The sequence below is a fragment of the Eretmochelys imbricata genome, chromosome 4 (assembly GCF_965152235.1).
Source record: "Eretmochelys imbricata isolate rEreImb1 chromosome 4, rEreImb1.hap1, whole genome shotgun sequence".
Lineage (NCBI taxonomy): Eukaryota > Metazoa > Chordata > Testudines > Cheloniidae > Eretmochelys > Eretmochelys imbricata.
The window spans coordinates 118,823,485-118,836,628 of NC_135575.1; positions in this window are offsets into that span (position 1 = coordinate 118,823,485).

Here is a 13,144-nt window from a genome sequence, read left to right on the forward strand (position 1 = left end):
GACCCCTGGGCAGCTCACGAGCGTCAGCCAGCCCCTGGGCCCCGTTCCCTCCTTCTGTCCCTGCCCCGGGTGCGAGCGCCGCGAGCGGGGCTGGGGGTGGGGGGGTCTAGGTATCCGGTGCGGGAGCGGGGAGCGGGCTGTGGGGTGGGGTGCGCCTGTTGGAGGAGTGTGTGGGAGGAGGTGGGTATGGCGGGTCTGCGTGCCGCACCTCAGCAGGGGTGAGACGGGTGACGGACGTCGGGCGATGCACACGGAGGGGGGTGATTTCGGAGGGCCTGCAAGGCAGCTGGAGAAGGCTGCACGTCGGGCCGCTGAAGCGGGGCGTCGGGGAGTGCGGCGCGCCTGTTAGGGTGGAGGGCTGAGCTGTGTGTCGGGGCTGGAAGAGAGGGGCAGGGTGTTTGGCGGTGGGGAGCCGGGTAGTGTAGCGGTAGCGGTGGGACGGGAGGGGCGAAGGACGCAAGCGGTGGCTGGAGCGGTTTCCTTGTCGGGGTGTGTAATGGAGAGGTGCAGGGATTCCAGTGCGGGCGGGTTGTCAGCGTGTAGGGGCCCGGGCTGTGCGGTAGAGCTGTAGGGGCAGGGTGTGTGGAGCGTGCTGGTAGGAGTGGGAGGTGTTGGTCGCCTTAACTGTGGAGGGGATGGGTAAGAGAGGTGAAGGGGTTCCCCCGTGTAGGGGCCTGAAGAAGGGGTGGTTTGTCGGTGCTGAAAGCGGGCGAGAGTGGATTGTTTCTCGGTGTTTGGGTGGGGAGTCTGTAGCGGTGGTGTGGGACTGAGGTGGGCGGTTTGTGGGTGCCTAGAGTAGGGGCGCCTGACATGAAGTGGAGAGGTGTGATGTGCTTTGAGGAAAGGGAAAAGGAAGAGAGAGAATAATCAGCGCAGAAAATCCATTAGCTAATTTATCTTTCCCAGGGGAGCTTTGTGGAAGGGATCCACAAATAATGACAAAGAGCTAAGCCACGTGGTATCAAGAGAGAGAGATAGAATGTCAGTGTTTCCTAGACAGATTCCTGAAAGGCATATGGAGTCTGGGATCCGGAGGGGGGAATTAATAACAGGTAATTCAATTCCATCTCACTCAGGTGGAAATGTGGTAATTGCCATGATCTGGGACTTTCATTCCCTCTCATCTTATTTTGGCAGGTATTACTTCATCTGGCTATAAAACACTTTTCTTTTCAAGCAGCATCTCTGTTACCCAAGGGAGTACAATCTAGTAAGGAGCTAAGAGTCACGACTTCTAGGCATTGCTGTGTGACATAGGCAAGTCACATACTGTATAGCCTGATCCTATAATGTGCTGAGCAGCTGGGAAGTGCTGAGACTCCCTCAGTTTCCGTTAAAGACAGGACAACCAAGGGCACTGCAGAACTGGTCACTGAACCCTCTGTACCTTAATAACAGGAGTGTTGTGGTGCTTGACTAATTAACATTTGTAAAGTACTCTGAGATCCTTCAGTGAAATGGTTACATATGTGGTATTATAATGTTTGCTTGGTAGAGAATGCCAAACTCGGGGTTTCAAAACAGGTTTAGTTATAACCTCCTATTTTTGCTTATACAAGACATAAATAAGTAAGTAAATAAGTAAATAAGTAAATAAATAAAAGATAGATTTAAAAACACCCTCTATTTGGGCTGAAATTGCCCATCCTTGCTAAATAATTTCCATTTAAAAAAACAGATGCAGTTTTTTCCAGTTAGGGTAGACTGGAAAAGACAGGGGGGGTTATTCTAAAAAAATAATGTCACACTTTCATCACTCTATACCTACTCCCACCACCACCCCCCAGAAGCAAACTGTAGCTCACCCACACTCTTTGTGACATACAAACACACATGTTTTATTTGCTTAGCATGAAAGATATAGGGACACAATTTGCATGAGCAAGCCTATAAATGTCTCATTAAATCACATGCAGTAAAATCCTCCAAATCCACCACCTTAACAGCCAGAGCCAGAACGTGGATGTGATGCTCTGTACCTCAGGGGAACACCCTACACCCCCATGTTCATCTTTATAAAATGACTGTGTGGTATCCAATGCCAAGTTTGTCATGTTAGGTGTCTTTGGAAGGCTCATAATGCATTGAGCATGGCTGTTATAGTGATGTTATTGTTACAGTAACATTATAAGTCATAATTTCATGTATATAATTATGAGGCTGAAAATGTATCCTCATGGCTTAAAGCAAGCCCATGAACAAAACTCTCCAAGAACAGAGAGGCAGTTCACACCTCATCAGGGCATGGTTGGGACAAACCCAGCCCAGCCTCACAGGAACTATGGACACTGGCTTAGGCAGCAACAAAAGAATCTGTTAGACCCTTGAGCAAGTCACCCCCTTCCTTTGGTCAGTTTGAGACTGTGATGAGGTAATGTTCACCTGACTCTAAAAGGGGAGGGGAGCAAAGCCAAGAGGAAAGAAAGGACATGATAAAAGGGAGAGACATTTTGCCATGCTCTTTCTCTTCCTCTTACATCTACAGACATCACCACCACCACCAAGCAACTGAAGCTCTGATCAAAGGGGAGAGCCTGACTGAAAAGTAACCAGCCAGTCTGTGGTGAGAAGCATCTAAGTTTTTAAAGACACTGAAAGTGTTAAGATCAGCTTAGAATGCATTTTGCTTTTATTTCATTTGACCAAATCTGACTTGTTATACTTTGACTTATAATCACTTAAAATCATAGAATATCAGGGTTGGACGGGACCTCAGGAGGTCATCTAGTCCAACCCCCTGCTCAAAGGTCCAATCCCCAACTAAATCATCCCAGCCAGGGCTCTATCAAGCCTGACCTTAAAAACCTCTAAGAAAAAAGATTTTACGATCTCCCCAGGTAACGCATTCCAATGCTTCACCACCCTCCTAGTGAAAAAGTTTTTCCTAATATCCAACCTAAATCTCCCCCACTGCAACTATAGCACTCCTTGTTCTGTCATCTACTACCACTGAGAACAGTCTAGATCCATTCTCTTTGGAACCCCCTTTCAGGTAATTGAAAGCAGCTATCAAATCCCCCCTCATTCTTCTCCTCTGCAGACTAAATAATCCCAGTTCCCTCAGCCTCTCCTCATAAACCACGTGCTCCAGCCCCCTAATTTGTTGCCCTCCGCTGGACTCTTTCCAATTTTTCCACATCTTTCTTGTAGTGTGGGGCCCAAAACTGGACACAGTACTCCAGATGAGGCCTCACCAATGCCGAATAGAGGGAAACAATCACATCCCTCGATCTGCTGGCAATGCTCCTGCTTATACAGCCCAAAATGCAATTAGCCATCTTGGCAACAAGGGCACATTGTTGACTCATATCCAGCTTCTTGTCCACTGTAACCCCTAGGTCCTTTTCTGCAGAACTGCTGCCTAGCCACTCAGCCCTTAGTCTGTAGCAGTGCATGGGATTCTTCCGCCCTAAGTGCAGGACTCTGCACTTGTCCTTCTTGAACCTCATCAGATTTCTTTTGGGCCAGTCCTCTAATTTGTCTAGATTCCTCTGTTTGCTATCTCTACCCTCCAGCATATCTACCACTCCTCCCAGTTTGGTGTCATCTGCAAATTTGCTGAGGGTGCAATCCACGCCATCCTCCAGATTATTAATGAAGATATTGAACAAAACCGACCCGAGGACCGACCCTTGGGTATTCTGCTTGATACCAGCTGCCAACTAGACATGGAGCCATTGATCAGTACCTGTTGAGCCCGATGATCTAGCAAGCTTTCTATCCACCTTATAGTCCATTCATCCAGCCCATACTTCTTTAACTTGCTGGCAAGAATACTGTGGGAGACCGTGTCAAAAGCTTTGCTAAAGTCAAGGAATAAGTTGTCCACCGCTTTCCCCTCATCCACAGAGCCAAATATCTCATCATAGAAGGCAATTAGGTTCGTCAGGCATGACCTGCTCTAGGTGAATCCATGCTGACTGTTCCTGATCACTTTCCTCTCCTCTAAGTGCTTCAGAATTGTTTCCTGGAGGACCTGCTCCACGATTTTTCCAAGGACTGAGGTGAGGCTGACCGGCCTGTAGTTCCCCGGATCGTTCTTCTTCCCCTTTTTAAAGATGGGCACTATATTAGCCTTTTTCCAGTCATCTGGGACCTCCCCCAATCGCCATGAGTTTTCAAAGATAATGGCCAATGGCTCTGCAATCACATCCGCCAATTCATTTAGAACCCTCGGATGCAGCGCATCTAGCCCCATGGACTTGTGCTCATCCAGGTTTTCTAAATAGTCCTGAACCACTTCTTTCTCCACAGAAGGCTGGTCACCTCCTCCCCATACTGTGCTGCCCAATGCAGTAGTCTGGGAGCTGACCTTGTTCATGAAGACAGAAGCAAAAAAAGCATTGAATACATTAGCTTTTTCCACATCCTCTGTCACTAGGTTGCCTCCTCCATGCAGTAAGGGGCCCACACTTTCCTAGACCTTCTTCTTGTTGCTAACATACCTGAAGAAACCCTTCTTGTTACTCTTAACATCTCTTGCTAGCTGCAACACCAACTGTGATTTGGCCTTCCTGATTTCACTCCTGCATGCCTGAGCAATATTTTTATACTCCTCCCTGGTCATTTGTCCATCTTCCACTTCTTGTAAGCTTCTTTTTTGTGTTTAAGATCAGCAAGGATTTCACTGTTAAGCCAAGCTGGTCGCCTGCCATATTTACTATTCTTTCTACGCATCGGGATGGTTTGTTCCTGCATCCTCAATAAGGATTCTTTAAAATACAGCCAGCTCTCCTGGACTCCTTTCCCCCTCATGTTATTCTCCCAGGGGTTCCTGCCCATCAGTTCCCTGAGGGAGTCAAAGTCTGCTTTTCTGAAGTCCAGGGTCCGTATTCTGCTGCTCTCATCTCTCCTTGATCTCCAGGATCCTGAACTCCACCAGGTCATGGTTACTGCCTCCCAGGTTCCCATCCACTTTTGCTTCCCTTACTAATTCTTTCCTGTTTGTGAGCATCCGGTCAAGAGCAGCTCTGCCCCCTAGTGGGTTCCTCCAGCACTTGCACCAGGAAATTGTCCCCTATACTTTCCAAAAACTTCCTGGATTGTCTGTGCACTGCTGTCATGCTCTCCCTGAAGATATCGGGGTGATTGAAGTCCCCCATGAGAACCAGGGCCTGTGATCTAGTAACTTCTGTTAGTTGCCTGAAAAAAGCCTCGTACCCCTCATCCCCCTGGTCTGTTGGTCTGTAGAAGACTCCCACCATGACATCTACATTTATAGTTAATAAATCTGTTTGTTTATTCTACCTGAAGCAGTTTGGTTTGAAGTGTATCAGAGGCTCCCCTTGGAATAACAAGACTGGTACATATCAATCTCTTTGTTAAATTAACGAATTTATCTAAGCTTGCCACACCCTGCGAGCATAACTGGACACTGCAAGACAGAGGTTCCTAGGGTTGTTTCTGGGAACGGAGATATTGGCTCGTGTCATTTGCTTGCAAGTAGCTGTGAGCAGCTGACATGCCAGAGGCTGTGCACAGCCAAGGAGTGGGGGTTCTCAGAGCAGAGCAGGGTAAGGCTGGCCAGAGCCAAGAATTGGAGTGGCCTAGCAGATCACCGGTCCAGATAACACCAGAAGGGAACGTCACAGTGGATATCAGATTTTTTTAGTTTCATCAAAATTACTGCTGCATTCTGCAACACTCTTACTTTTTATCAAGAATTTAAATATATATGTATATTAGGTGCCAAAATATAGCCTTCACAGAATCAAATACATTGCTTCCTTGTTAACTCATCTTTGGAGAAATTTTTTTGCAGCTAAGGAATAGCAAGTCAAATCTTCAGGCTTGGTGCCTGACTTTTTAAATGCTTAGTTACTGATTTGGGCAAGTAGTATAAGGGCCCTACCATCAATCAAATGTCAGCCCCGCCCCTTGACCCCTTAAGCCCTGCCCACCTGTTGCTGGAAGTCCTGCCTTGGGGGTATTATTTCCAGGGTGAAGCCGGACACATGACTGGAAGCAAGGTGTGTCATGTGACCCCTCTAAGAGCTCCTACCACTGCCCTTTACCAAGCAGGATGGGTTTCACCCCCGTAGGACCATCCTGATAGGAGATTTGACTAATTGGGGGGGAGTTTCGGGGCTAGGTGACCTGTCCGGAAGTGGGTAGTGTGACCTCTCTAACAACTCCTCCCTCTGCCCTCTACCAATCAGAGCACAGCACCGTCACCACATAAGTCCCAGTGCCGGGCAGAAGAAGCCGTCTCTTACCAAGAATGTGTGTTTTAGAAATCATGGAAAGGCTGAGAGGAAACATGGACTCCTTCACCACCCCCATGAGAACTTCAGACTTTGTTTTAGCCCTGATAGCCTTCGACCATTGCCGGAGAAAGCGCTACATCAGCAACAGTTTCGAGGAGGAGTAGGGAGCGGCTGAGGGGAGCCCTTTGGCCCAGCCCTTGATGGATATGCTGGAACCCAAACCCAAAATCCAACTGCTCGTGAGACACCCTGACGAGCGTGGTGGCCTCTCGTCGTCAACCCGCCTGGAGGAGGAAGGCAAACACAACTTGGGGGAGTCACCGACAGACAAGGTGAAAGGAAAAGATGTCGCTCAGGTAAATGAACGATTTAGAAGTAACATTAGAGGATTTGTGTGTGTGTGTGCGTATATGTGTAATGGGGTTAGGAACCAAGGTTGTGTAAATCTAAAAACAAGCAGAGGGAACTTACACTTGTTTCTTTTCTGAAACTGTCTCGACAGCTCAACGATGCCTTGCTTGAGGACCCGGAGGCCCTGAACAGCATTGCATCAAGCAGCGAAGATGAACCGGGCCTGCCTTTTTTTTGTTCAACGCTGATATAAATTGTTGAAGAGAACTCCAAGGATGATAACTATGAGGAGTTTAGGAGGAGGCTTGGCATGAAACTAACTGAGCCAGTGCCATGTCAAGAGCGTAAAAAAGTCATGCGGACTATTGTACACGTTGCTGTTTATGCTGTCCTTAATCACTGTCTTAGGGAAAAGCTTTCAGAAGATTGTGAGGGCTGTGTCATAGATGCGCCAGGCCAGCAGCACCATGACTGTGTGACTTGGACTTCAGTGGATATAAACTGCAAGCTCTGGGGCCTGTGTGTTGAGCTGTGTATGGAAAGCTTATTAAACACTCTTATTGCCATAGCTTATGCTATGCAATGTCTGTGCTTAACTCAAGAATATTTAGCGCATGGGATGACTTGATAAATGCTGTGCAATTCAGTGGAGACCCTGACTGTGTTTTAAAGAAAATGACCAAACTGGAAGATGCCTGCTTACAGCGTTATATTGATTGTCTGGTCCACACAAAAAGTTACAGAACCCTGCTTTAGAAAAAGACTATTTGTAAGAAATCTAAAAGGATTAAGTTAGAGAATGGTGAGGGGACAAACATGCAATATAAAACTTGGTAGCTGTAAATAAAAAAAAATCTATTGAAAAGGGCTTTGTGACTATCTGTGTTTCTGTTAGGTCTCTGTGGCCCTTAAGTGAGCTAAAAGTTTTAACGGAGCATCTTGGTGTGTTTTCAAGGAGCTGTACGTCTTTTAAATTAAAAAAAAATTGTTTGTGAGAACCTAGCTCTTGCGTCTTTGTGTAAAAGAGACCCATTTACAGCAAAAAGCTAAAATGTATGTTGTAGAATCTTGGGGGGGGGCCCTAAAAATGTGTTTACAATTTAAAAAAAATACAGGGATGGTTCAGACATGCGTTTGAGTGCAATAGAGCTGACCCACCCTGTTGAACTGTATGGTTTTAATCACACCCCCACTGAATAGCCAGGGTGACTGAAAATACCCACCCTTGTTTCCCTCAGGGTTAATCGTATTAATGATCAGTAACTAAATCTGATGGGTGTCCACCCACAGTAAGGGAGGTGGGTGGGTGAGGATGGTGTGTTCTGATTAATATGAAATGAAATAAAACCTCAGGAGTTTGCAGATGCTATTGAACAGTTTAAATATAACCCCTGGATTTGGTAGAACCACTCCTGATTGATAGAGGGCGGTGTGAGGAGTTATTAGAGGGGTCACACGACCCACTTCCGGACGGGTGACCCTGCCCCACACCTTTTTCCTAGGCTGGCCACCTATCTGGAATGCAGCGTAAGACTGACCTTACCAAGGTCAAACTGGTTTTTCAAAACAAAATACAAAATGGTAGTCAACACACAAAATGGAAGACAGGGTACAAAATGGACGTTATAATTTGTTCAGAGATATCCCACACGGTCACAGTCCCCATTCTTGTATGCATTATTGAAACCTGCTTAACCATTCTTGGCCAGTTTGATTCCAGCTGGGTATTTGGTCCAGCATGAACCAAAGGGGAATCACCAGAGAGATGAGGTGGCTATGCATTTTGCAACCATTCTGAAGTACAGGGAGTCTTCTACCACAAGACTTCATCAAATACACTGTGTTCATTTAGCATGTGAGTCCCTTTGTGGTGTTAAATCAGGATTAGATTTAGTCTACTGATTCCCACACGGCACTGCAAAGTCCCTGCCTGAGCTGATGAAGTGTACACACTGCAGTGGCATTGGAAACGACAAGGCTGATAGTGCTTGGTGACTCCAACATCTGGGTGGATGGTGAATCCTTAGAATCAGCTCCAGATTTCGTGGCCACCATAATAACCAGGCTATTGCCTTGATGACTTAGCTAGACCAACCATAATCTCATTTTAAGGCCAGGGTGCACATACACTGACATGGCAAAGTACTTCAGAGATGGTAGTTTCTTCTGATAGGTCACTCTATCCAGAGTTTGCTAGGATTTTATAATAATCTTCTATCTTCAGTTCTTGATAGGAGGCACCCTATGCACTTTCTTAGTTAACTTTGCTCTCACAAAGCCTTTTTAGTTTGGCAAAGCTGGTGGAAGTAAATACATTGCTGTAGCCTGTCATATCCATCTGTTGTCTGATTTAGACAGTAATCTCTTTGGGGTAGGAACTATCTTTTTGTTGTGTTTGCACAGCACCTAGCACAATTGAGTCCTAATCCTGCATAAACACATGAATGTTGACCACTGAAGGAGTGGGCTTCCACTTGCGTCTACATTTGTGGCAGACCTCTCCTATGTCACTATGCAACTTGCTGTCAGATATATCCGAGCCAACAATTTGTAGCAGATAACCGTCAGCAAATATGTAAGTGCTGTGTGCTATTAAACACTTACAGTCTCCTATGTATAGGCAATGGTAGACAATGAAACATTCGAGATAGTTACACCACCATTTGCCTTTGAAAACTTCTCATTTGTGGCTTCTTACAAGAACTGATTTAATAGGATGAGAAGCTTCTTCAACACAGCAACGTATATACCAATTTGTCTTAATATTTACTATTGATGCTGCACTACCTACAGACTTCAGCATCTTGTCTGCTTTACATCGTAGGTACTTTTTGCAGCACATCAACCTTTTTCCTTCATCTGGTGACAACTCTCTTCTATATAGGACCCAACAGCCTAAGGGACATCTTTGTTATTAATGATTATGCTTGATAATCCTTCCTAGAGCATGAGACCACTATCATGCTGACTAATATTTGTCTCATTTCCATGTACTCGTTTTGTATCCATATCTTGTCTTGTATTTAGCCCTGAACTACATTACACAGTTAGGTCAACACAACGCAGCTTGGTTGACCTAACTCTGTAAGTGTTTACACTACAATTTTGCTCCCAGTGATATAACTCACCCACTACGCTGACGTAATAACTCCACCTCCCGGAGAGGTTGAAGTAGTTAGGTCAATGCAGTGTCAGTGTAGATATTGTGTTGCTTACATCAACTGTTGCTGGCTTTCAAAATCCATCCTATAATGTCCCACGCTGACAATTCAATCCGTGCAAGTGCTTCTGGTGAGGACATGCACCACCAATACAAGGAGCAAAGTGAAGACATGCTCAAGTGATGTAGTTACTGTGACGGCTGTATGCCAATGTAAGTTAGGTTGACTTAATTTTCTAATGTCCTTAGATTGTAAACTGTTTGGGACGGGGCAGTCTTTTTGTTGTCTGTATAGTGCCTAGCAGAAGCGAGGGCAAACTTTTTGGCCTGAGGGCCGCATCAGGTTTCTGAAATTGTATGGAGGGCCGGTTAGGGAAGGCTGTGCCTCCCCAAACAGCCAGGCATGGCCTGGCCCCTGCCCCCTATCCAACCCCCCCCCCAACTTCTCGCCCCCTGACGGCACCCCGGTGACCCCTGCCCCACCCCACCCCACTCTCTGACCCCTGACTGCCCCCGGACCTCCTGCCCCATCCAACCCCCCTCTTCTTCCTGACTGCCCCCCCAGACCCCTGCCCCATCCAACCACCCCTTCTCCCTGACCGCCCCCAGACACCTCACCCCTAACTGCCCCCCGCTGCCCCATCCAACCCCCCGTCCTTCCTGATGGCCCCCCCCCCCAGGACCCCTGCTCCCATTCAACCCTCCTGTTTCCCGCCCTCTGACCGCCCCGACCCCTATCCACACCTCCAGCCCCTGACCCCCCCCGAACTCCCCTTCCCTCTATCTGTCCCACCCCCCACCCCCACACCGCGCTGCCTGGAGCACCAGTGGCTGGCGGCAGGGCTGCACCAAGACAGGCAGCCGCACCACACAGCACAGAGCACCGGGTCAGGCCGCGGCTCTGCAGCTGCACTGTCCCAGGAGCTCCTAGGTGCTACATTAATACAAATAACAATGTTATGGGTTCCTTCTGCCTGGCTGTTATAGGCATCTGCGCTTCTCTTCATTTTGCAACACTTGTGCTGTAGCTGGGTTCACTTTAACCAGGAGCTTTTATTTTGCAAAATAGTACCAAAATATTCCTTGGAGCAGGTTCCTGAGGGAGATGCACATCAAAGTCAAAGTGGGGAAACTGTGGGTGTGTACCATGCAATTTTTTTCAGTCAACAATAGCTGCCACTGGGTGTGCCAATGACTGTGGCAGTCGGAGTACAACACTGGAATTGGCAGTATGGTAAGGATTGTACATAGCCTACCATCCTTGTACTGCCTCGTGTGTGCTGGCATTCACTTATACTAAGACCACACATGGCTGCCATGCTGTGCTCATGTGCCCATGCTGTTTTGCAAATGGGGGGCTTAAGTTACAGATCCACAAGCTCTGGTCTATGTCCTAGCCTGTAACCTGTCCCTTGGGAGAGACCCCTTTAATGTTCTCCGGCCAAGGACCCACAGGAGCAGTTCCATGGCTTCCAAGACTCCGATACTGGGCCTTCAGGCATGAGTAATCTCAGTGTCTCTCCATGGCTCCCTGCAGTGAATCCAGTCAAGTCACACTCATGTGGGAGAGACATGTACTTCAGGGTACAATGCTTTCAGTATTTGAAGTGACACCAGGCAGCTTCTTCAAAACAAGGTAACAATTTATTAATGGCCTAGAGATTCTGAAAGTCCTTAGGTCAGCAGAGAGAGGCAAAGGGTGCCCTTGAGCCATGCTGCTCTCAAAGTCATCTTGGCTCACTCTCCGTCTCTGACCCTTTGTCCTTAGTCTGAGGTGAGAGCTGCTGAGTATCTTCCAACAGCCAACTCTTAACCCACCATTGACCCATGCTGAGTTCACATGTTCCACCTGCTGGAGATTCCCATGGATAAGTATCAACTGTTCAATTCTTGGGGGCTTCCATTATCTTGGTGGATCTTCCATGTTGATATGGGTCAGTTTCAGCCAATCCTTTAACAACCCATTAATTCCACCTCAAATAGTTACGTGACACAATACCTCATGTCTCCTGCTCGGCCCCAAGTCAGCTTAACTCTTTTGCACCCACTGGGTAGCATTGCAAAGTACAGAGGGAAACTGAGGCACACAGACATCATAGAAATATTACAGAAATTTCCCACATTGTCAGAGATTACCAGATAGAACATTGCATCATTACTTGATGAAGGGTCAATATCTGAGGAATTCAGAAGCAATATTTACATGTAAAATGAATACAAATCAAAGATTTGCTACATCCCTGATTAAATAACACCTGTATTTGGAAAATACAAGCAACCATTACTCAAGAAATACACTTAGAAATGTTTCTTCTTGATGCTGACAATGAAATGGTAAGAAAAGACTGAGCAGCTGGCAGTATGCTTAACCCACCATTGACCCATGCTGAGTTCACATGTTCCACCTGTTGGAGATTCCCATGGATAAGTGTCAATTGCTTAATCCTTGGGGGTTTCCATTATCTTGGTGGATCTTCCACATTGGTATGGGTCAGTTTCAGCCAGTCCTTTAACAACCCATTAATTCCACCTCAGATAGTTATGTGACACAATACCTCATGTCTCCTGCTCAGCCCCAAGTCAGCTTAACTCTTTTGCACCCACTGGGTAGCACTGCAAAGTGCAGAGGGAAACTGAGGCACACCAACATCATAGAAATATTACAGAAATTTCCCACATCGTCAGAGGTTATCAGGTGGAACATTGCATCATTACTTGATGAAGGGTCAATATTTGAGGAATTCAAAAGCAATATTTACATGTAAAATGAATATAAATCAAAGATTTGCTACATCCCTGATTAAATGACACCTGTGTTTGAAAAATACAAGCAACCATTACTCAAGAAATACACTTAGAAATGTTTCTTCTTGGTGCTGAAAATGAAGTGGTAAGAAAAGACTGAGCAGTTGGCAGTATGTGTTGTATTGCTCTGGCAAAAGAGAAACATTGCTGGGATTAATATATCTGAAATATTTGTTGACATCCATGTTAATTCATTGATGAATGTTTAAAAAATAACAATTATCCTTGGGGCCTTGTTTTGTAATAGCCTCTCCTGAAATCATTCTTTACCTTTTCATTTACACTACAGCTTTCTGTGATCAGCTTCTTCCCTTCCTTTTGACACACACTGTACGGACTTAGATGGGGGAGTAGTTCTATTACTAGGTGGGATAGCCAGAATGAGCAAAAAATAGCAATGCCTTCTTTAGAATCTAGTGCTCAAAGAGTTTAAACATCCATTGCTTATTTTCTTCCCTTTCCCCTGTGTTTTATAGGTTTTGTTTGTGTTTGGATAACTTTATGATCATTGTTACCATTTACAGCTGTGCAAGGTAAAGAGAATATTATAAATTCATATCTCAAAATTTGGAGCATCAACCAATTGCTTGCAGGACTGGAGAAGGAATTTACTCCAGTGTAA